The sequence below is a fragment of the Notothenia rossii genome, assembly GCF_949606895.1.
Source record: "Notothenia rossii genome assembly, chromosome: 7".
Classification (NCBI taxonomy): Eukaryota; Metazoa; Chordata; class Actinopteri; order Perciformes; family Nototheniidae; genus Notothenia; species Notothenia rossii.
In genome coordinates, this window is record NC_136905.1 from 63,855,802 (window position 1) to 63,879,373 (window position 23,572).

The 23,572-nt window shown below is 41.3% G+C and overlaps 1 protein-coding gene and 1 long non-coding RNA gene across 6 annotated transcripts in view; both read right to left on the minus strand.

Moving 5' to 3' along the window:
- daam2 (dishevelled associated activator of morphogenesis 2) overlaps positions 1-23,572 on the minus strand; it is a 132,987-nt gene that overhangs the window by 85,651 nt on the left and 23,764 nt on the right. For 4 of the 5 annotated variants that reach the window (XM_079693002.1, XM_079693000.1, XM_079693001.1 and 1 more), the window contains exon 1: positions 12,469-12,615. The exons of the other annotated variant lie outside the window; for it this stretch is intronic. The gene's annotated coding sequence lies outside the window, so the exon portion shown is untranslated. Of the gene's footprint in view, positions 1-12,468; positions 12,616-23,572 lie in introns of those variants that run through there. 5 annotated transcript variants of the gene reach the window in all.
- Positions 15,553-16,562, minus strand: LOC307013828. Its single transcript, XR_013801084.1, has 2 exons — positions 16,131-16,562; positions 15,553-16,004 (listed from the first exon to the last, which is right to left on the minus strand). It is a non-coding gene; the product is annotated as an uncharacterized lncRNA (long non-coding RNA).

Sequence of the window (23,572 nt, forward strand, 5' to 3'; positions counted from 1 at the left end):
AGATGAAAGGACAATGGGGGCAGATCGATGAGAGAACAGGGAACAGCGCTCAACAGCAACTTTATCCTCTTCCACTGTCAACAGCCTCCTGTTCCTTAGGGGAACCAAAATGGCTTACTCAGCTTTGGCCTAGTGGTCTAGTTTTACAAGACAACAGTAACAAAAAAAGAAAAAAGGACGCCAATCCAGAGAGGTGTTCATCCAGTTCATCCAAACTGGCATACTACAGTTAAAAATACACTAGAGTAAAAGGTACAGACAATTGATATGCCATTACTTTTCAGGATTTCAAGTAGAAGCTAATGAAAAGAGAAGCTAGGTCTGGGAAATGTATTGCACATCAGTGACCAGTAGCCAACGGCTTGAGACAGATTTATGGTCAGCATCTGTTTGGATACTTTATCAACTGGATTCTAAGTGAGTTTGTGTTTGTGTTCAAATGTTCGCAACAAATGAATCACAGCAGGGCTCCTTCCCTTCATTCTGTTTCATAGGCCAGACCATCAGGCCTCTGATCAGCAGATCCCTTTCCTCTTCCTCAAGCTCTTGGAAGGAATGTCAGGAAGGCAAGGTACTGACGGGTAGGGTGTGTTCATTCATGTGTGCTTTACATTAGCATGTATAGCCTACATGGTAGAATTGGAGGATATGTGCACATCAGTGAATCTAATCTTTTGCTGCATGACAATACAATATTTTTTTCTTCTGCTTTTTACGGACAATCTCTTCCTTGCATCCTTACGATTTCTTCCAAATACTTTGCATGGGTTGTTCCCATCTTCAAATACTTTGTTTATCTTTGGCTTAAAATGTTCCAAACGATGAACTGCGGGAGAACACGTTGTGAGAAAGGCGTCAAGGCAAACTGGCAGCGAATCAATGCCTAGCACTGGAGTGGTGGTTATTGAAGGAAGTTGAAGAGTGGGAGAGGCAGATTCAGAAACTGGGATGGAGTAATGTTTGTTTTTAATGCAGGAAGATTCAGATGCAATACATTAGGTATACTCTGCTTTCATCTTTAAACTGGGAGTATGTACCATATTGCAAATCAAGGCAATACCTTAGCTTTTACGCAAGTTAGGCAACTGCTTAGCCTTTAACTTGACTTTACAGGAGGTCGATATCCAATGGCTGCAATCAAGGCCTTAAATTGGTCACTCCCATCTGGGTCTTAGTAGCTTACCCATCATTTCACATATAAATAATACAAATAAAAAATATCACATTCACATTAATTCAAAGCCTTCCAATAGCCCTATTCGCCCTTTTAATTAACTGTGCATTTAAGGGATTTTGTCTGTCAACACAACAGAATATTAAACGTATTTTTGGGTTTATATAGCAGCGTTAAATGTCTGCATCAAGGGTCCAATCTGTCTGCCTAATACCTCTAATCCCCCCCCCCCCCCAACGCTAGCATCAATCCCAGTAGATGTGGTCAAGGGTATGGTTACGGTCCGGTAGCATCGCTGACCCCCCCCTCCCCCATCCATTTCACATCTCCCTCTCTCTCTGGGGATCACAAATGTCTTTAAGTCTCCTGACGCTACACGGCATAGCTTATCCCTGTGGCTGCTGGACAATATGGAGGTAGGGGGTAAAGAGGGGGAAGGGAGAGGTGATTTGTGATGATGGTCGGGGGGGGGGGTTGGACTTTAAAAAAGGCAATTTTCTAGATGGCTCACTGCCTGAAGAAATATCACAGGCTCTGATGCTGCATGAAAATTGAGAGTACCGCCAAGACCTGTTCAGATAGACACAGAGGCAGAGGGAAAATATATCAGCCTCCAGTAACTGTATTGAAGGCCAATTCTTGTGTGTGTTTGGCACACACAGCAATGGATTATGGGTTATCTCTCCATCACTCCTTTGCAAGTGGGATGGATCTCTCAACACACATTTTTGCAGAGCTTTTAGCTTTCTAGATGTGTATTTCTTCCATATTGACAAAGCGAACCCTTTTCCTAACCCTTAACTGGTCAAAGCAACCACTTCCAGCAGCACATTACTTTAGGGGAGTTAGAATAGAGCTACATAACCACATTAGAAGAGAACTGGGGCATGGAAGCGAATACACTTTAAATGACTAATTACTCAATGGCAGGACTGGAAAGAGCTTGCATCATACAACTGGCACAGTGTGCGATGATACTTAATATGAGAGGAAGCTTCATTTTTCCAAGAACATGTGATCTAACAAGTGCACAACCAAGTTTTCCCTGACACAAGCACATATAAACAACCCCCATATTAACACAATGCACGTAGATACCAAAAGCACTAAAAATAACTTGCAGTTGACGGTTGCTAGGATATGGCTGGGTCATTTGAGTTTCCCCTGTCTGGATCCTGGCGTTTGTTTACCCCGACACTTCCTGAATGCTGATGGCAGATAGTTTCATGGTTTATACAAGTGGAATGAGAAGAAAAACAGCCCACTGCTCTGAGAGGCTGTTGCACGATACAACGGAGGAAGAGGGGGATGAAGGGGGAGGATCAGTATCCCAGTAACCAAGGGAACAGCACCAAGGAGGTCAGCTGATGTCCACATGTGATATTTACCACAAGGGAGAGATTGAGTGTATACTATTGGAGGATGGAAAATGTTTAACAGGCGTCCTCACCATCTCCTCTTCATCAGCAAAACTTTCAAAATAGAAAGAAATAACCAGATTCCACATCAGAACCCGTGTTTTGCATAATTTGCAGATGACAATATTGAGAATGACGGTATAGAGGAAAAATACCATCAGAAAGTCATGAAGGAGAGATAGGGGTAGCATTACAGGCGAATGAAAGAATAGAAGAAGGAAAGGGTAGAAGAGATGGTCTGGTACTGCTTATGGATGAGAACACCCATAGATGCTAAATATGGGAAAATTACGCAATTTATCACATAGCACAAATGAACGCCTTGCCTTTCAACAGTCCATTTGAAGTGCAATGCCAGCGCAAAACCTGCGTAAGATCAATCTGCCTCTCCGGAGGGATAAAAGCAAAAGGCCCCATTTCAACAAGCCTCTCCCGAGACAGACCCCTATTCATACAACCTCTGAATGCTTTAGTTGTTACCATCCATGCGGTTTGTCACTTGGCGAAAAGGAGTTATTGCAAAGAACTTGCCGGGGATGAAGGATCTATGGCTCGGGTTTACCGTTCAAATGGTGTTTGCCTGTTTAGGTACTCAAAAGTAAAAAGACATAACCATTTGTATATGCTCGTGGATGCTGAAGCGAATTCATCCATCCACCTCAAAGCTCAAACATGACAGTTATCCCAGATGAAGCATTAGAGGCTGGAAGAGAGCCCGTAAAGCACAGTAAAAGTGCCTGCCACACGTTTTCTATTCTACTTAAGAGCTTTGAACTGCAACATCAAGTCATTACATGATTGGAAAGAAATGCATGGGAAAATGAAGAAGCCAAAAGTAGGAACAGAAACAGTTTAAGCAAGAATTATGACAGTGTTGAGGTTAAAAATGTTTTAAGTTTTGCCTAATGGCATTGGGTTTTAAAACAGAATATGATTGCTGGGAAGGTTTTCTCAGATAATGTTCGTTTAAGCCATGTTTTTCATCCAAAGGTCAAACAATGAATTGGTTGTTTGGCTTCTTTGAAGATGAGGATAGGTTAAGAATATTAAGATGGCTTAGAAGGGGAAGGAAGTTGGGTGGATTGGTTGCCTCTACATCTTAAATCTTGTTAAGAGGCTCCAGCCTTAGATCACTTTGTTAAAACAAATTTGACATGCAGGTAAAGTGAATAATTGTTGCTTAAACTTCATTTAGTTGGAGATGGGAGGTCTGGTTATCTGAGAGACTGTGTCATATTCAGTAAAGAATTACAGACAATTTCTTTGTTGGTCACTAGAGTGTCAAACACATCAAGTCATTGGTGACACTTCTATAGTATAGTGACATAAAACCAGTATTCCAGTGGAATCCCATAAATCAGATGTGAAAATGAAATGGTACCAGTGAATTATTGCCGGTTGCAACCACATGCATTTAACTGAAAATGTGAATTCGCAATCTAAACATAAAAAGCCACAGACTTAGTTTTAATAAGGAAATACCCTTAGTCAGATTACATATACTGTACACATGTACCAGAACATTCCATCTCATTAACACAAGAGCAAACTCAGAGCTATAAACTGTACCTATCTCATGTTGAATATCCAGCTTTGGAGCCAGGACGTATTCTGCAAGAGTGGCCAAAGTAAACCCACCAGAGTCTGGAACATTCTCAAAAACTCTGTGTCACATCAACATCTATGTCTCGATCTCAGCCCCGGTCCGAAGTGATTCATTGGTAGGGAGTGCTTTTTGCCAGGCTTCTTTATCGCTGTGTTGAAAAGCCTGAAGGATCCCCCCCTTCTGAAAAGATTAACTATGTTGTTCAGCTGAGTATAAGCGAAGGGGGCTGGTCATACTTAAAGCTTAGACAAATGATTTGGGACTCGAAAGACAGGCCAGGGGATTTCTGCTACCACTAGGGGTTGCTGGCAGGGGAAGGGCCTCAGAGCAATGGTGGGGCTCAGCCGTTCTGAGCCTGGAGGACCCCAAGGGAAAAGCAAGTCCAGAGAGCGGAGGACTCTCACGGACAGTCAAGAAATTTTCCCACAATCAAAAACACAAACAGAGGCAGCGAAAAGGACCCTTTTCCACTAAGGAGACAGAGGGGAGGGAAGGGATAGATCGGATAGTTGCAATAACACAACCCCTAAGAAGTACATGCTATACCGTATCTCCTGTTAAAAGACCCCTCACGGTTAATGCTCACTATAGACAAACACTGTTCTGTGAAGGACCTTCAATAGACTCAAGATTCTTCCAGGAATGGTTAACCTGTAAGTAACCTTAAGTACATTCTAGAGGGCCTCTACCAGATGATTTGGCCAAACCGACACAGTTCATTGGTAAATTACCTTATTAAGGTAATCTGTTTTCATCTCAATCCACTGCTACAAATACCATCTGCTGGGCATTAAATGGGGTGTCCTGCCACTGAGGACATCTGGATCGTTAGTGTTGAGAAATGTAGGCTTCTTTGGCAAAGATTTGATCCTGGGAAACAAACAATGCAAGATGAAAACTCAAATAGTTGGTCATCAGTTTGGCACAAGGGTTTGCAAGCGGAGGATCTCTCAGTTTAAGAGGAACTGGTTGAACTTTATTGTTAAACTGAAGGAAAAAAAAAACACATGACTCCGGATAGAGTTTGAATGCCATTAGCTACTCAACCCGACATGTCAAGATAATTAAATCTAATGCACATAATGGCAAGCGCTTTGTAAACATTATTTATTTCCTACAGGGCTAGCCAGGCAGTTGGACCAGGTCACAGGTCAAAATTACCTTTCACCACAGTGTGTTGAATCTATTCTCAACAAACACATAGGGTTGACCCTACATTTAAAGAGCTGTATTTCTTGCCATCATTTTACACAGTTTTTATTCTCAAATACTTATTGCAGAACAGCAATATAAGCTCAAGGCTCAGGGGTTTCAATCTTTGAGGGGTCCTACGGAGGGAACTGATAGATTTCTCTTTTGGTTCTACAGTGTTTTCAGTCCACACTTCAGTCATGTATGCCACTGTATTTGAACCAAGCCAAACTGGTAATTATTTTTGCTTTTTGATTGATGTCGTTCTGGAAATCTAACAGTTACATCTTGAGAAAATGTGGCATGCAAGCCTCCTTTTCGAGTGGGTAGGCAAAAGTATTCAAACTTCCTTTTATAGAAGTAACCCCCCGAGCTCGATATCATAGCCATTATAAATAAGAAGCTGGAATGCAGAAGGGGAAAAAATAAACATCCAAGCTGCTCCGTTATCTACACCCAGCTGTGCACTTTAGAGGCCAATCCTTGAAGATGATGTCACGCTGGAATTGTGTTACTGTTAAAATAGTGTTCTTATACATTTATGTGGACACTAATTCATTCAAGGAAAGTCAATAAAACTTTACTAAAATGTAGGGCATTGAATTCAGATTATTTAACCCTAACTGAAATTGTTCAACAAAGCAGCAGTTCATGCTAAATGTCCCCTGTTGAAAGTATTAGTGAAATTAATCTGCTTTATCAACTGGAATGTAAATACTGGCATCACTATGAAAGTCTACCCTTTGTAGGTCAGTGCAGTAGGTCATTAGTGGTTCAAAAACCAGCAGTTAGTTATGTCCACAGGATAGTGTGTACAAACCACAAGGTCAAAACAGAACATCCCAGAAACTGAAAGACATTTGACCTCAAAGTGGTTAGGTAATGTTAGATTCAGGCTTTCAGGAGTACCAAGGAGCAAGGGCAGATGAAGGAACATCTCCAGGTGCAGCCTTTCAAGCTAATTTCAGAGGCAAAGTCAATCTGAGATGAGGGAAACCTGCAGCCGAGAGAATATGGGGGACTGACGCACTAGAGGTTTGATAAACGTTTCCATATGTGCTCCATATCCCAAGTGAAAGAGCTGCTTTGTGTTCAGTAAGGAAGCACGCGCACAGGTCCCGAGTGGGACCCCCCTTTCCTTTATTTTCCTTCCATCTACTGACAAAACCTATCTGGCCCTTTCCCGGTAGCTCAGGGTAATATTAGCCAAGCGAAGGGGCAGGAGCGAGGGGTTTGGATGGCCGAGTCTCAACCCTGAGTCTAGCAGTGTATTTTGACGGGAGCTAATTACCTGTGACTACATGGAGACAGGGGAGTGAAACAACCATTGCATTGAGTTAGTTGTCTGGGGGTGAAGGAGGGTAGAGGGTAAAGGCGACCATGGTTGGGAACAAAGAGGGGGAGGTTGGGGCAGGGAGCTGTCAGGAAGTGAAGACATATTAGGATATTCTCAACCTCCATTACCCCGAGTACTTAATCTTCCCAGTCATGGGGTAATAATTCCTCAGACATTAAAGAGCCAATCTTACAAGAGCACCTGCTCCCTGTGTATATAGTCCCATACTGGTTAAAAAAAAGATGATTTGGCCATCATGCAAACAATGCAAAATACCACCTTTACAGTGCCCCACAAGCTCTTCTTCGTCAAAATCACAACAACGCATAATGAAACTTGATGAGATTTAAAATTGCTTTATAGGAGGGGTGGAAACATGCAATTCTAATCAGATAGTCAAGGCAGCAAGCTACTGTTTCCAAAAACACTACAGAGGTGCGAGAGCACAAACACTGGCTAACAATGGCACATTGTGCAGAACTGCGAGTACTGAACTTGAAGTGTCTATCCTATGATAGAGTATCCAGGGTTTATGAGATTTTAATTAACCACACGAATTATGTAACTCGTTTTTTTCATTTGGAGGAAGGGGGTGTATGTGGCGAGACTGAAAGTAAATTAGACTATGGGGACAGAAACAAGGAGGAAAAAGACGAAGGAGGGGTGGCGGAAGAATGCAAAGTGTCTTGCACTGTTTTGTTTCATAGATCCCATTGGACATGAGGTTTCCTCCGTAAAGATAAAAAAAAGGAAAAGGTTTGACACATGACCCGCCGGGAATGCTGGTTTTCCAAGCAATTAGGGTAAGTAGGTTCATAGCTGCATAATTGCACACACCACAATAGCATGTTTAAAGTGCATGAGTGATGCGATGAACAGAAGGAGAAAGTCAATCTTGGAGATATACAGATATTGAGGTGAAGTGCCAGCAAATATACATTAAGATCATATCTGCACAGCTTCAAAGTTGGATATCCTGAATGCTGATCTGATGCCATGGGTTCCTGGCACACTGGGACATAGTGTGCTTCCTTTCCAATCTAAGTTCTTTATGGCAAATAACAGCCTCTTGGTACAGGAGAAACCAACCAGAGCCTAATACAAACATCCAATAGCAAGACCTGTACACTGAGCCCTTATGGCCTTCTACAAAGGATGATATTAAGATCGTCTTAAGGTAAAAGAAAGAATGCTTTTTTTTGTTTTTTAGACAAAATAAAAAATGAGCATCCCCAAGAAAAAGTATTGTTTTTGTAAACTTTTTTGTCTTTTGTCTAATCTTCCATAAAAAATATTCTGTAAAAGTTGGTTTATGATCCAAGTGTTTACAATGTCTGAACGTTAGTTTGCAGACATTTATTTAGCACTGAATGTAGAAAGTAAGTGACTTCCATAGTGTCAAATATGGTTGCCCCCTGCTGCAATAACAAATCTGTGAATTACTTTCACATAAACGCACACACATACTCGTAAATGAAGGTGCTAGAAGGAGACGTGGGGTTTGATGGGGTCATAACCACTTGTGACTGAGGATTGGGAAGACAGATGCAAACACTGTGTCTGGTATAGGATTATACCCTCACAGCTAATTACTCCCAGACTTCTTTGCTCTGCGCCAGAAACTGCACAGATACAGTAAGCCAGCACGCTGCCTGCTTATCCACCGCATTAAGACACAAGTGGGCTGAAGCCAGAGACTAGCATGAGACCTTCTGGGTGCACTATGAACGCTCAGTGTAAGTTATGAGGGTAAAGAAGAAAGGCCAACTGCTGGCAACTTTAAGGATGCAAGTTTTATGAGACCAGACTTGGACAAGGCGATGGACTTGGAACTTGCATTGATGAACTGTAAGGGTGGAAGTGCTGTACATGTTTGGCTTTCTGGATGATGTGTTGATCAGTATATCCATTGCATACAACCTTATTAAAAGCGGACCATATGTACATCTAAATCCGGAGTGCCTTTGACAAATTATACATCGAAGCAATTGGCTGCTCATGTGTGTTTACGGTGAAGGCTGCACAAAGGATTTGAGCAGCGAGCTTCACGCACATGCCTCCGCCCAGCCTCAGCTCATGCCCTATCCTGCCCGACACACCACATTCTAACCTTACGGCCCCAAAGGGCAAAGCAATTGCCAACCAAAACATCTGGACCTGGTGGCAATGAGTCAACCTCTGCCTCAGTGACTGGTAGGGAACAATGGCCCTGTCTCTCCTTTGCTGGCCACCTTCTCCCGTTGCAGGGGAGCTTCAACTAGGCACAGACCAGGCTTGGGGAGTAACGGATTACATGTAACGGATTACATGTAACAGGATTACGTATCAGGATTTTTTTTTTAAAAGGTAACTATATTTCCTTTAACATCACATTAAAGAAATATTTAGATTACTTTTACATTTCTAATAATTTGAGATTACTAGCAGGATTACAATGTTATTAAAAAAGAGCATATAGTGTTTGTTGTAAAAGGATCAGATTTCCTTTCTTCTTTGTAAACTGTACTGTTCTGTGGGCTAATACTTTAAGTGTGAATCTATACGCCTACTTCTTGAATCTGCTTTATGGTTTTCTCTTTCTTTGGTTCATTTGTTCTTTGTTTAATTGAGTAGGGGAAGCTATATGTTCATTAAATAATGTGTGTGAGCCTAACTGTATATTTTAAACTAAAACAGAGCATTTTATATTAGCTCAGATTTTATGTCTGCTTTTTTTAACTGTGGTATGTGCTCATGTGTTTCATTGTTGGTGTATAGACGACTGCCTGAATATGCTTAATGAAAGGCAGGTTTTCTTATAAGTAAAATCATTTTTGATACTAAATATCTTGGTTTCTTCTTTCCATGGGTCACACTGTTCTATTGACAAAAAACATCTCATTCATATACATTTCCTCTTGTATTTATTTGCATTGCATTTGATATTGAGGTCATCCAGAAGTAACAGAAAGTAATCAGATTACATAATTTTTATATTTTGATACTCAGATTATGTTACATTTTTCTTTTCAGGTAACTAGTAATTGTAACGGATAACATTTTCAAAAAGGTCCCATGTCATGGCCATTTCTACTGATCATAATTCCATTGTTGAGGTATACTAAAATAGATTTATATTGTGCAATTTTCCAAATTCGCATTGGTTTCTCATACAGCATCTCTGTAAAGTATTTGTATTCATTCTCTGTCCTAAACAGCTTGTTGGAGCTCCTGCCCCCCCCCCCCCCCCCTCTCCATGAGCCCAGTGGCCGCCCGCGGGACAGCGAGACACAGCCCGAACACACACGCAGCTTCGCCGCGTCCCGCCGTCTCAGGGAGGAGAACTCGGCGGAGCTGCAGCTGAGAAAAGATTGTGTGTGTGTATGTGATGAAGTCCGCGGATTGGTCAATTTGGACCAATCCACAGACTTAACGTAACGGCTCCGCGGCCGTAACGTCTCTACGGATTGGTCCATTTGGACAGATGGATCCATTTGGGTATGGGCACGTCACTGTACTCAGGAAGAAAACAATGGAAAAAGAGAAATCTCCAACAAGGCGTTCTGGGGCAGCATAGACAGGTATTTTCTTTGTTAGAGTTTTACTCGCTACAGGGTGTACTTTGATGGTTTTTGACTCTGCAGACCGTTTACATGCATACAAAGCTTCATAACACACAAGGGGACAGGTAATAACCGGAAAAGCATGACATGGGACCTTTAAAGTAACCCTCCCAAACCTGGCACAGACACACACCACAGCCATGTGTGGCCGCTCTGATACCCGGTAACACACACGTAGCCACACTGAGCTGACGAGGCTTCCAGTCATCCTTCCGCCGCAAAAACACACACAAAGCTAAACATTTTTTACCCTTCACTCAGTCAGCAGGGGCACAGCCAGAGGTAGAACACCTCAGCCCAGTGGCCTTGTTGCTTTTGGATATCGGACATATTTTCCTTCCCTGCATCCCTCCTGGAAAACACACAGGTAGCTGGACAAGGATTATGCGCTTTAGTCAAAACAGTGGTCCTAAAAATAGTCCAGCCAGATTGCTGAAACAGCTGCTTCAGTCTGACTTGAGTAAATAGACAAATATTCCTGTTTTTATATGTATAATTGTACACGTTTGAGGCTGTAAAAAAAAGCTTAAAGCGTATTAAAAGCTCAGTGGATTGCAGACCTGCTCTAGTGTAGGGCTTTTCACTAAATCCATCCATTTCTGGTGTCCATTAACACAAGTCTTGGGGGTTCAGTGGGCAGCCTATTGATGCCTGTAAAGAATGTGCATAACACATTGTTGAAAATTCCTCCATGCAACAGCCTTACATGGACAAATCCTGCAAGCCACTTACCCCCAATGGGTTAGCATGATTAAAATGTCATTTCTATGTCATAATCCATTCCAATCCTTTCGCCCATAATCAACGCTTGCTTTATGTTTTCCTTAGGCAAAGCTCTGTGTGCGTGCGTGCGTGTAGAAAATGATTTTGTGCTTAGCATGGTGCTGCGCTTGTAAAGCCTCAACAACTGACCAAGAGGAGCCAATGCTGCATCGCTGCCAGATGTGCAGTGAGATTAAATAGCTCTTGCTGCCGCTTCCCATCCTATAAACTGACTAGCAATGTGGGATTTAAGAGGTATGGATGCCCCCAAGTGTGCAAGCATTTGCCTTAATTTTCCTGATTGCAAATGAAGAATGTGTTTATTTGGAATAAAAAACAGATGTGTGAGACTAGAAATCTTAGCATTTACATGTGAGATTGTCCAGGTTTCTTTTTTTAAATTCAAACAAGGAAACACAGGTTTGCTGTTACAGAATACTTTTTTTTTTACATGATGATTTGGGTAGGAACCTGGAGAATTGCTCAAGTCACTCATCAAGTGATTAATTCTGACATTGAGTCTAAAACTACATTGTCAAACAACAAAATATCATCCAAAAAGTTAATATAATGCCCCTTATCCTGCTTCACTTTCATATAATATTTCTCAAGATTAAAACATAAATTTGGGGGGAGGGGAAAATAAAAAGACAAACATGTACAAACAATTGAAAAAGTAAGAAGAATCTCACTTGACTTGCTTACTTTAAAAGCAAGACACAATACTACATCATGTCTTGTAATAGTCATTTTTTTACAGTTTGACTGAGGCTTGCACTGTGATGACAGCGCCCTCTTTGGATGCTCACAGGAACTAAATGTCCGTGCAGCAGTGCACGCACCGCCGCCTAATATCGAGGTCAAATGCATTGCGCATCACGGTAATGCAGAATGCAGTCCACTATTAAAACACACATGGGTATTCATAACTGAAAATTACAATAATGTCACTAAACGTCAAATCTATTAAAAACAAATCGACAGAGGTAGCCTGTCATGCGCAGAGCTAGACCTAAAGTAACCAATGTGCACCTAATGGTGGCCAATAACGTGATAAATCTGATGGGAGCAGGTGATATTAGCCATGGATCATGTTTAATAGTAAAATCATGGCAGGCTTCAGATCAAGCGATGAGTTTAAATCGGCTTTAAGAGCAGAGAAGCACATTGTCATCTTAAATCAGAGGACTGTTGAATTTATCTTCTTTTTAAAATGCTAAAATACCAACAGTACCTCACTGTCGTTTATTTAAACATCACTGTGAACATATCCAGCCGATTTCTCCCGTTTCTCCACGCTTCTGAAGGGACACCATCACAAGGTAGCCTACCTATACCAATCATTTTACACTGATTTTTAAGAGAAATGTCAAACTTACCTTCCAGCTTCTTTGCGGAGAAACAGTGTCTGCTCGATGGTAGTAATCCCTGGTCGCTGTCACCGCACTAATATGGCCAGAAATTGAGTGTGGCGGCGGCGGCTCGCTGGCTAAATAGAGCCGATGCCCTGTGACTGTACGGGGCTGCTCATTCAGCTGAGTGATAGTGGAGAGAGGAGGCACTGACAAGTCGGTCACAACAGCAGCACCACGCCCCCCATCTTAAAGCTACCGCACTCTGCCTGTATGTCTGTCTGTTTGTCTGTCTGTCTGTCTGTCTCTCTCTCTGTCTCTCTCTCTCTGTCTGTCTGTCTGTCTGTCTGTCTGTCTGTCTGTCTGTCTGTCTGTATGTCCCTCTGTCTGTCCCTCTGTCTGTCTCTCTGTATGTCTCGACTCTGTCTGTCTCTCTGCCTGTCTGTCTCTCTGTATGTCCCCTCTGTCTGTCTCTCTGTGTGTCTCTCTGTATGTCCCTCTGTCTGTCTGTGTACAAGGTGAGGATAACCACTCTCAGTCATAACTGGAACATGTCAGGCAAGGCTGAACAAAACCTGCTGGGGAACACTTTTGAATAACATTTTTTGATCTTTTAGAAACTCTTTTTTTGCCCTTTTAAATACAATATTTTCCAAATTATTTATTTATTCCAATGCATTTATTTTATTTTACATTTATATACTTCACTTATTGTTGCATTTACTTGCATATTTTGTTTAATTTGCCCTTTTCTATTTCTGTTTCTGCTTGCAAAATCGTTTCATGTCTTAGGTATATTTATTTTATTATTATTTATTGGAGGAGGCTGGGACTTAAGATTCTCATTGCCAAAACTCTGTTGAAGCTTGTGTGCATATGACGAAAGGCCTTTCATTCTTGAAATACATTGCTTTTATCAATTTGGTTTTGTTGTATATAATTGGCAGAGATTATGGATTATTAAAGTACAACCATAACCATTTTGTATAAACAGAAATCATTGCAGTTCATTTGAAGACATGTACACATTTTTTCTTTAGATTTCAGATTGGCTATCTGAAAAAATAACATATAAAGATTGTTTCATGTGAGCCCAATTGTTGGTCCCTCTGTGAATGTTTGGATCTTAAACTTAATTTAGCTGTTAAAGCTAACTTTTGTGATGTTTAATTGATTAACATAAAAAAACAAAAACATTTGTTTACAGTCTGTGCAGCAGTCTTTAGCATCATATAATTTAGGTTCACAATTATAGTTCAGTGGAAAAATAAGTATTGGTGTTAATATTATGTTTCATTCATGTCATGGCAAAAATGAAGAGTTATAATTGGTATGATATTACATAAAAGCTTCCAATCAAGAATTGGTGGAAACGATAAGGGATCCTAACTGCATGGCATATTCCCCTCCAACTTTATATATATTTTATGTATGGCCTTGATTTGAAGGCCTTTTTGATTTAATTAAGAATTACTTTCATGTTAGAATTCTTATCCTAAATAAACACGTTCTTGCAGTGCAGGTAAATGCTCCCTGAAGAATAAGTGCAATATTATATAGCAGCAACCAACCTGCATGTGAAATAATAACCACAAATCCTACTACCACCATAAGGACATGTTCTGTATGTGTGACTTATAAACAGGTTAAAATGTGCTACAGATCTCATGTTTACCAATGAAAGAATGTTGAATAACGTTTCCCAAACATATCCAGGAACATGGTGTACTTATCAAACATTGCTTCCCCAGCTGCTAAGCATTTAATCCTCCTAAATATGAAGAAATAGAACGACTCGCTGTGTTTTGATCTCCTCACAACCCGTAATCCTTCATTAATTGCAAATTCTGGGTTTCCCCTTTGACCTGGGCTCATATATCAAAACTAGATTGAAATTAAACAGCCCGTCTGTGATGAGTGTGAGACAAAACCATTTACATCCTCAGGATCTGAAAGGAATTATATATTTTATGATTTTTATGTCATTTGTATAGCAACTGATATACATAAATGGTTTCCAGTAAGAAATGTAGATTCTGAGTTGAGAGTACACCTTGCGGCTGAATGGTTTAAAATAAAAGCAAAAGCAAAGCAGATACCTGCCATGTTTGGGATTCCTTAAATACCTTTATGCTATTGGTACAAAACAGTTTCCAAAGCTTTCCTCTAACACTCACTGACAGAGATATGTGGCAGTCAGGATTGCTGATTAGGGGTCATTGTACTGAATACAATACTCATGTACTGGTTCAAAATGTATTCCCCATAACAGCACTTCAATGAGTCAACCCGAACAACAACTCAGCATTGTTCAGTACATTTCAAGGAAAACTGAATTTCTCCCAGTATATGTTTGTTTTTAAAGTTGGTGTTGCGTACCGCGGTGAGCAAAGAGCAAATCGTGTATCAAGTGAATGCAGCTTTAAAAAAGGGTTAGGGGTAGATGGATTGGTGGAACAAATGCAATATTTTCACCCAGGAGACTGCTGCCTGCGTCCCCTGAAAAACAAACATAGCGTACAAAGCTTATATACGTAAGGACAGTTATGTCATGCCAACATGTTCAAAACTTCAACAGTAATCCATGAGAAAAGCAGTTCCCGCCAAAAAAAAATTAGGATGGAGTTTCATTGTATGGGAACGTCATTTTTATTTATTTTACCTTTACCGTCCTTGGGTTTCGTGAAAGGCGCTATAGAAATTGAAATTATTATTATTATTATTATCGTCATAAATAATTGCGTCTGCTCTAAATTTGACGTTTGTCAAACAGTGAGTACGTGTCTACACTTTGACTGGAGTTTAAGAAGTAGAAAGAGCCGTATCGCTAGTTCTGGAGGCTTGGCCTGTCAAAGCCAGAATGACATTATCCAGTGGAAGAGGGTGATTTAGCCCCTGGGAGAAAACCAGGCAAGAGGCCTCAATTCATCTCTTCAATTTAGCAACACTAAGAGGAGGTCAAATCTATAATCCAGAGCGGATAGTATATCATAGGGGAGTAAGATTCATGTCGGATAATGACACTCGGTCCGTAACTTTAACCTGAGCCTTTTAGCCTGACCCCCAAAACTCAGTCAGTGAAGCAGTGTGAGAAAAAGTTTTTAGAGAGTACTTGTCCATGGACAAGTGAGTTTGGCAATTTACTTGTCCGAATACATTTTTCACTTGTCCAGAATGGACAAAAATTGGGGCCACTGGAATCTTCTTCTTCGCCATCGTATTTTACATTTTCACACATAGGGTTGGGTATCGTTTGGATTCGAACGATTCCGGTTCTGCTTTTCGATTCTGGTTATTTTCGGTTCTTTGAGAGGGTAAAAATAAGTCCCATGATAAAGTGGGAGAAAAATATATTTATGAAAACATTAAGTCAAATCTGTATTCCTATTTACAAATCACTTCATACTGTTTAATTTCTTATGGTTATTGAATACAATTATATAAAAATAATCTCTTCATTATTTAGTTAGTTCTAAGTGGTGCAGTTTGAGAATGTACAATTGGCCCAGTCTCCTCTGATGTTACACTGCAACCTGCCTGATACCTGCCTATGTAGAAAAGCGCTAGGCCTTAAATATAATGATAATAGGCTAATAATAATAGCTTATAATAATAAGTAATAATTAATTATTAGGCTACTTATTAGTAGCCTAATAATAAGGCCTAGCGCTTTTCTACAACTCAAAGACGCTTGCACGCTTACACATGTCCTTACGCATGTGTATTACATGCTGCAGCTGCCCAGCTGCTCACTGTTTGTAAAAGTAAATAAATAGTATTTTCATTTCAATAATGTACTTTCTATACCCTGCTTCATAAACAATACTGACATCCCTGTGCTCCTCCGAGTCTGGGGGTCCGGGGATGTGAGGACAGCGCGAGGACACAGGGAGGCTGCTTCACTTCATAAAGGAAATGGCGGTCAATATTAACAACACAGGAGCTAAAACGCTTAATAACCTTCATTACGTATTAGAGAAAGAACATAAGAAAGTTTGAAAAAGATGAGGCTGTTAAACGGGCAGCGGATCCGCTGTGTGTAGAAAGAGAGAGAGACGCTGAGCTGCACCATGCAGCGAACAGCTGATCCGGAGAATAGAGAGAGAGAGAGCTGTGGTCCGCGGGGCTAGGCCTCGCCTCCTGTCCCCACAACTCTTATTAATCCCGGTACCGGACAATTGTTATTTGTTCCTACTCGGAACAGAGTTTTGCTTCCCAACCCTGCCACTGTGCTATACTTCCAGCGCTGCCCCGCCCCGCCCTAACTGTACAGAAAGCGGCGAGATGCATTCCCTTAGGAATCGACAAGCAGAACCGAAACTAACATTTCTAAACAAACAATGGCGGACACTGACAATTTGCGAATGAGTTCTGCCTTCTGTAAACTGAATTTATCAATAAATCAGGGCGAAAAACGTCACTTGTCCACCGGACAAGTCAATTGAAATATCTACTTGTCCGATATTGTAAATAACACGTCCCGGACGGTGGGACGTGTACTTTTTCGCACACTGAGTGAAGTAGACTTGGCAACATGTGGACACACACAGACACACATGCACACACACCTTACGCCCAAAGTATACTTCATATATGGTGCAAGACTTATCCTAACGTTGTTTTGGATGCAAATAAAGTATTATTTTCAGTGAACCCAGTAGTTACTGTATATCTGACCAAGGCTCACAGTTAGCCACTCCAGTTTTAACATTGACCTCAGAGAAACTTGGGAACAGGCAGAGAAAAAGTTGCTGCTTATGTACGTTTGGAATTCTTTGTAAGTTTGGAAGACGTGAGGAATGTTGGACTTGCCAGAGAAATCCTAATTTCTGAGACCAGGCAGAAAGATCAAGCACAACTCAAACCTTTTAAATAATTTGAAACTGTACAGCTTTTGTATCCGTGTTTAGGTCCAAACGCAGAAAGCCAAGACTAACAGATGTAGTTACAAGAGGCTTTTCTGAGCTTCCATTAGACTGTGGCCAGGTTGTTTGTAGGCAGTCTTGATTTGACAGGGCTGCAGATGTGAAAAGGTCCAGTCGACACCTCAGGATCTCAGGGGTGTCTGGCAGAACAAAAACGGCGCTAACTGAATTTGCACGTGTCCATTTATTATGCACATACACACATGCCCACAAGCTTTTGTGTGCAGTAAAACTTGCAGACTTGCACAAATGATCCATGCATTTACATAAGCATTAAACAGGCTCAAATGTGGAATTGTTACTTGTTGCCAGCAATTATATGTTAAAGTCAAAGTCAACTTTATTGTCAATCTTTCAGTTTGTGTGTACACAGACAGAGAGATCGAAATACCGTTTCCTACAATCCCAAATACAAAAGCAAATATATATAAAAATATGTATGCACATACTGTATGTATATACCTATATACACAATCAAAAGACACATTTATACATATGCACACATTAAGACCTAAATAAAAGCACAACAATCAATACAAAATAACAGTCACTTCAATAACTTTGAGAAATGTGCATTAGTGCAAGACTGTCCATAGCAGCGTAAGAAAATGTATGATGTTTGTAAATTTAAAAGTCAGTTTTGCTAACAAAGAAAGTTGCAGTTTGGTGAATAACAACGTTTTGTGTCTACGTCTTGCACAGTATACATGAGTGACGCAGGTGTTAGCTTGGCTTGCTAGCTAGCATTAGCTGGATAACTTATCTTTGTGTGGGCACAAATGTAAAAGTACTTCATGTGTTTTATCTAGCTAGCTAGGAAGCAAAATAACGTTTTACAAAAACTGCAACTTTTGTTTAGTTGCTAAATTTTCTTTAAGATTTACCAACATTATATGTGTAATTCATGGAACAATTTACACAGGATCCAAAAATGATTAGTCTGTCTCTGTAGATTTCCATACTTATTTTTTATGAAATTAGGTCAATGGCAGTACCCAAAAGATGCAGGACTTTGCCTCCCTACTATCAGGTAGTTTCATTATGGGAAGTTTACAATCCGGTGATTTGAACCATAGTAAGTTCAACTATATCGGTCTCTCCTATGTTCATTTTGACCATTGAATTCCTTTTTTAAATATGTAATTACTTTAATTAAACCACAGCCCTAAATTGCTGGTGTACCCCTTAAAAGAATGAAGACCTATTTCAGAACTGCATAGCACAAAATAATGTAAACAGGTCAAAAATATTTCAAATGAAAGAGAATACAGTAATTAGCAAATATCACCGCAGTTCTGTACTATTATTGGATCGAAGTCAAAATAAATCCTGTTGCCATGATGAACAAGCTTTATATTACCTAATGGAAGATTTCCATTCACGCTATAGGTTTAAACTGCACAATATTGTGTATCTTAAGAGAGAGGATTGCTTGTCAGGCCTGCCTCATGCTGAAATGACTTGGTGCCCTTGACAAGAGGCACTTAACTCAAATTGCCTGAGTACCAGGCCAGCTGAATAAATGACTGATACTTTCAATGTGGGCGAAAATTACTCCAGTAAGTGTGTCCATTCAGCTATGTGAGCGATGATGGAAAATAAGAGAACTGCTACGAAGACATGACTTCATGCACTCCGAATGACACATTTGCGTCTAAATGAGAATATTCCATGCCATATTCGCAAAAGTGTTTAGTTCGTTTTAGAAGTTTCACCCAATGATTTAAGAATAAAACATTGAAGATGTGGAGTAAATAATAAAGAATGAAATGTGTTAAAATACCATGTGTCACAATTGTATTATGTATGTGTTCTGGTAACAGTTCATTCTGAATGCTTATCAGACCGTGCCACAATGAAAAAAACAGGGACAGCTTGTTTTGTATGAAAAACAAAAGGCTGAATCCAAATGATTCCAGACAAAATGTTTTACAAGCCTTTATTTCACTTAACTTTGTGACATGTTGAACTATTAAAAACTCCATGTGTTTAGCAGAACCATAGCCAGGATTTAGTAAATACTGAACTCACATGCCCTCTCGAAACATTATCCCTCAGAATATTTTTGAGCCTTTACTTTCTATTATTAATTTTGCCAACAGTCACAATTAAAAACACCCATGTGAGTTTTGATGAGATGGAGTTTATTCCAATTATACCAATGTATTAAAACAACAAATTCACCAACCAAAAAGGACATGACCTTTTGTAAGTGGAGAGGAGGCAAGGAAAGTGAAAGAGGAGCGCTAGCCTTCCTCGTTAGCATTGCCCAAGGGCTAGGGCACTTAACCCTCAACCCCTCTTGCAGATCTGCTTAGTGGCCAGAACTGCTCACTGGGGCTTTATTGGTTAGCTCTTAGGCGTGAAGTGTAAAGCTTTAATTCTAGCTTTTTTATATTTGTTCAATCAGAAATAAACATTGTTGAAAGCAAGTTACAAGCTGTATGTACCTTATGGTTCAATCAGTGGTTTCTATTCTATTTGGCATTGTGTTTTAAACAGTTGTTGAACATTATAAACAAGATAAATACACCGTTGGTAGAGAAACTACAAAGGACATTTATAATAGAACAGACAATAACACAGAAATAAGGGATATTTGGAAAAACAACAGGGAATAGCTAAAAATTTACTAATTGATGTCAGGGAATAATTCTGTATACATGTTTGCCTTTTGCCCTCTGACGCAGATGTCCAACCTTGGGCAGCCGCTATCTCCCTTAAGGAGGGGCTGCCCAAGCATTTTGTTGTTGTTACCAGTTTGTGACCGGGCAATTCTCGGTCAGAGATAGTCATTGTTGTGGGACACATGGAACACATCCTTCTCGGGTGTGTAGATGACCCCGAGCCATAACCGACAACTAAAGTTGATTCTCTTCTATTGTCATGAGTGTTCACTATAACTTATATAGAGGCTCTTGTATAGGAAAGGATTGGACCAACGTGTAGGTTGACTTGCTCTCGTTTATTAATCACCGATGCACCACAGTTACATCATAAAGGTTCCTACCCACCTATTATGCCTGATACTACATCCCCCTTTCTAAACAGGAGACCTTATCTGTGGAGGGTATGTGTATGGACAACACAAGCCTCTGAAGCTGATATTAAAACATTTCTTAACTTGTATTAATTCTATTGAACAATACATGTATAACAGCATTACATTTCAAGTTTATCAAGACAGATATTATTAAATACACTCAAGGCTTTTTCTAGGTCTTAACATAGTGCAAAAATATGAAACACTTTATCAGCATGTGTTTCTGAAAACACTGGAACATATAGTTCTGTCTAACTGCAGAATTCTTATTAAAACATTCAACTGCTGTACTTCTTTTTATTCATTTATTTAGTTGTAACTATGGAGGGATGGGGTGGACTACCTAAACCCTCCAGCTGAGTGTGGGGATTATGCTGCCCCATTGACCACTCAGTTTCCTGGCTATGAACGCACAAAGTCTTTTAGATGTGCAGGAGGCACCCTGACTCTGGCAGGAAAACGTCTCTCACACACTGTGCTTTGCTGACTCGAGTCATGCTGGACTTCTGGTGTGGCAGGAGTACATGCTGCCTCAGTAGTGGTGTTAACAGGTGTGGTGTTATCAGATAATCGAGGACCCTCAGGGGTTGAAGAGAGGTGGTATCTGTTCCTTCGGACGGTGCCCCTGGGTGTCTCAACGATGTAAGACCTGGGTGTGTCTGCTGTTGACACCACTGTGCCCTTCTCATGTGTATCTTTGATCCACACATGTTCGCCGGGTTGCAGGTGCAGCATATCATGTGCTCTGTGTCTGCGATCATAGTTTTGTCTCTGTTTTTGTCTGTAACTTTGTTCTGTCAATTTCAACTTTATCATATCTGCACATCCTGGGTTGAGCTGTGATGGAATGACAGGAACGAGTGTCCTTATCTTCCTCCTCATGAGAAGCTCTGTGGGAATGCATCCATTTGCCAGAGGAGTAGCACGGTAGGCCATGAGGGCAAGATATGGATCACTTGATTTCTTAAGGAGACCTTTGATTGTCCTCACAGCCCGCTCCGCTCCCCCATTGCTCTTAGGGAAGTGGGGACTGGATGTCACATGACTGAAGTTCCAGTCCTGGGCAAACTTCCTGAACGGCTCGGATGCAAATTCTGGTCCATTGTCTGAGCGCACAATCTCTGGCACCCCATGTCGTGCAAAGATAGACTTGAAGTGTGTGATAACTGCCTGTGATGTTGTGGAAGTGAATTTTGCCACTTCAAAACATCTTGAAAAATAGTCAACAATGACCCAATAATGTTTGTTGTCTAATTGAAACAGATCTGCTCCCACTGTAGACCATGGTCACGATGGGAACTCAGTAGGCATCAATGTCTCTCTGAAGTTTGTTCTCTCCCGGCTACATGTGTCACAGTTCTCTATCACCTTTGTTAACTCCTTGCTGAGATCCTGGCCACCCCACAGACTGTTTGGCTCTTTCTCTGCATTTGGTTATGCCCATGTAACCTTCATGCAGCTTGGTGAGCATGTCAGCTCTGAGCGATGTAGGGATCACTATCCTGCTACCATAAAGTAGGAGACCATTTTGAACTGTGAGCTCACCTGAGAGTGGCAGATAGGATTGAGGCACTCTCTCAATAGAAAACTTGTCTGGCTATCCCTAGTCTACAAAGTACCTTTTTAACTGTTGGAGTATGGTGTCGTTGTCTTGGTGTGTCTGTATTTCCCTGAGTCTCTTTTCTGTAGCTGACAGGCTTGCTATGACCGAGTCCACGTACAGATTGATTTCATTTTCATGAAGCCCCTCTTCTATGTTGCTGACAGGAGCCCTGGATAGTACATCTGCAGTTGTGATGTCTTTGCCTGCCACATGTGATATGGTATAGGAGAATCGCATCAGTCGCATGCGAAGACGCTGTATGCGTGGTGGGAGTTCATCCAAGCGCTTTGAGCCTAGCAGAGGAACTAAAGGCTTGTGATCAGTCTCAATGTGGAAACTTTTCCCGATGAGGAACTCTGCAAAACTCTCGCAGGCCCAAGTTGATGCCAGAGCCTCCTTTTCAATCTGGGCGTATCTTTGTTCAGTGCTGATGAGAAGCAAGGCACCCATCGCGTATGAAGATGAATCCGCAGAAACAAGAGTTTCAGAATTTGGGTCATACAGTGCTAGTCCCGGGGGTGCTTCGGACGTGGGCCAAAACTGTTGCCGCGCGTGCACGCTGTCGAGCTGTGTGCTCACTGTGCTGGCGATGTCGGTCCCGACATTAACTTTGAGCATTTCTTGTTGCTTCTTTACCAGCTCACTTTGTCTAGCTTTATTTATTGCTCTCTCTAGCGTCAGTTCAGGATCCATTTGTAATTGTTCTGATAGTCTTTTATCTTTTAAACTGACCACAATTATGTCTCTCACCATTTCGTCATGAAGAGCGCCATGGCAATGCAGTGCTGCATGGAAGCTGTCAGCCGACTCGCCCAGCTCCTGCTGTCTTTGATTAAACTTTGCCCTCTCGAAAATTATGTTCCTACGAGCCACAAATTGTCCGTCCAGTCTTCCAGTAACGGCCCCTACACACGGCGGCGTGCGTTGCCGCTTCAACGCTTCTGCCCATTCACTTTGAATGGGGTGACGTCACGATTCGCCGAACTGCATTGTGGGAGCAAAGCGTAGCTTCTCTCGCGGTGCTCGCTGCAAAAGTAGAGCAATGTTCTACTTTTGACGCTTCAACGGAGCCAATCAAATCCCGTTTTTGCTAATCTGCCAGTACAAGCGCTAGCCAATCAAACCGCTTGTATGCTGGGAGAGCTACACCGCAGTTCATTTCCTCATATGCCAAAAAATGGAGAAGGAAATAACCGTAGCGGTAGGGAATCACCCGGTGCTTTATGATCAGTCCCTGTCCACCTACCGGGATACAAACCGGTGGAGCCAGGCATGGAGGGAGGTGGCAGAGACAGTGGGTGAAACTGCTGGATTTCGCCTGTTTGGGGAGCTTATATCCAGTGTACTTTGTTTGAATGGAAAGCTAGCAGGCATAGACAGTATTTAGCCAGCATGGAATGTTGCGTAAAATAGCAACATAGACATTAATGTAAACTTCCTGAGCTCAAGACACGCCCACTGCCAAGCGGCAATGCACGCCGCCGTAGGGGCCGTAACGGTCCGTCCACACAGCGGCGTGCGTTGACGCTTGGCGGTGGGCGTATCTGAAGCTTGGGGATT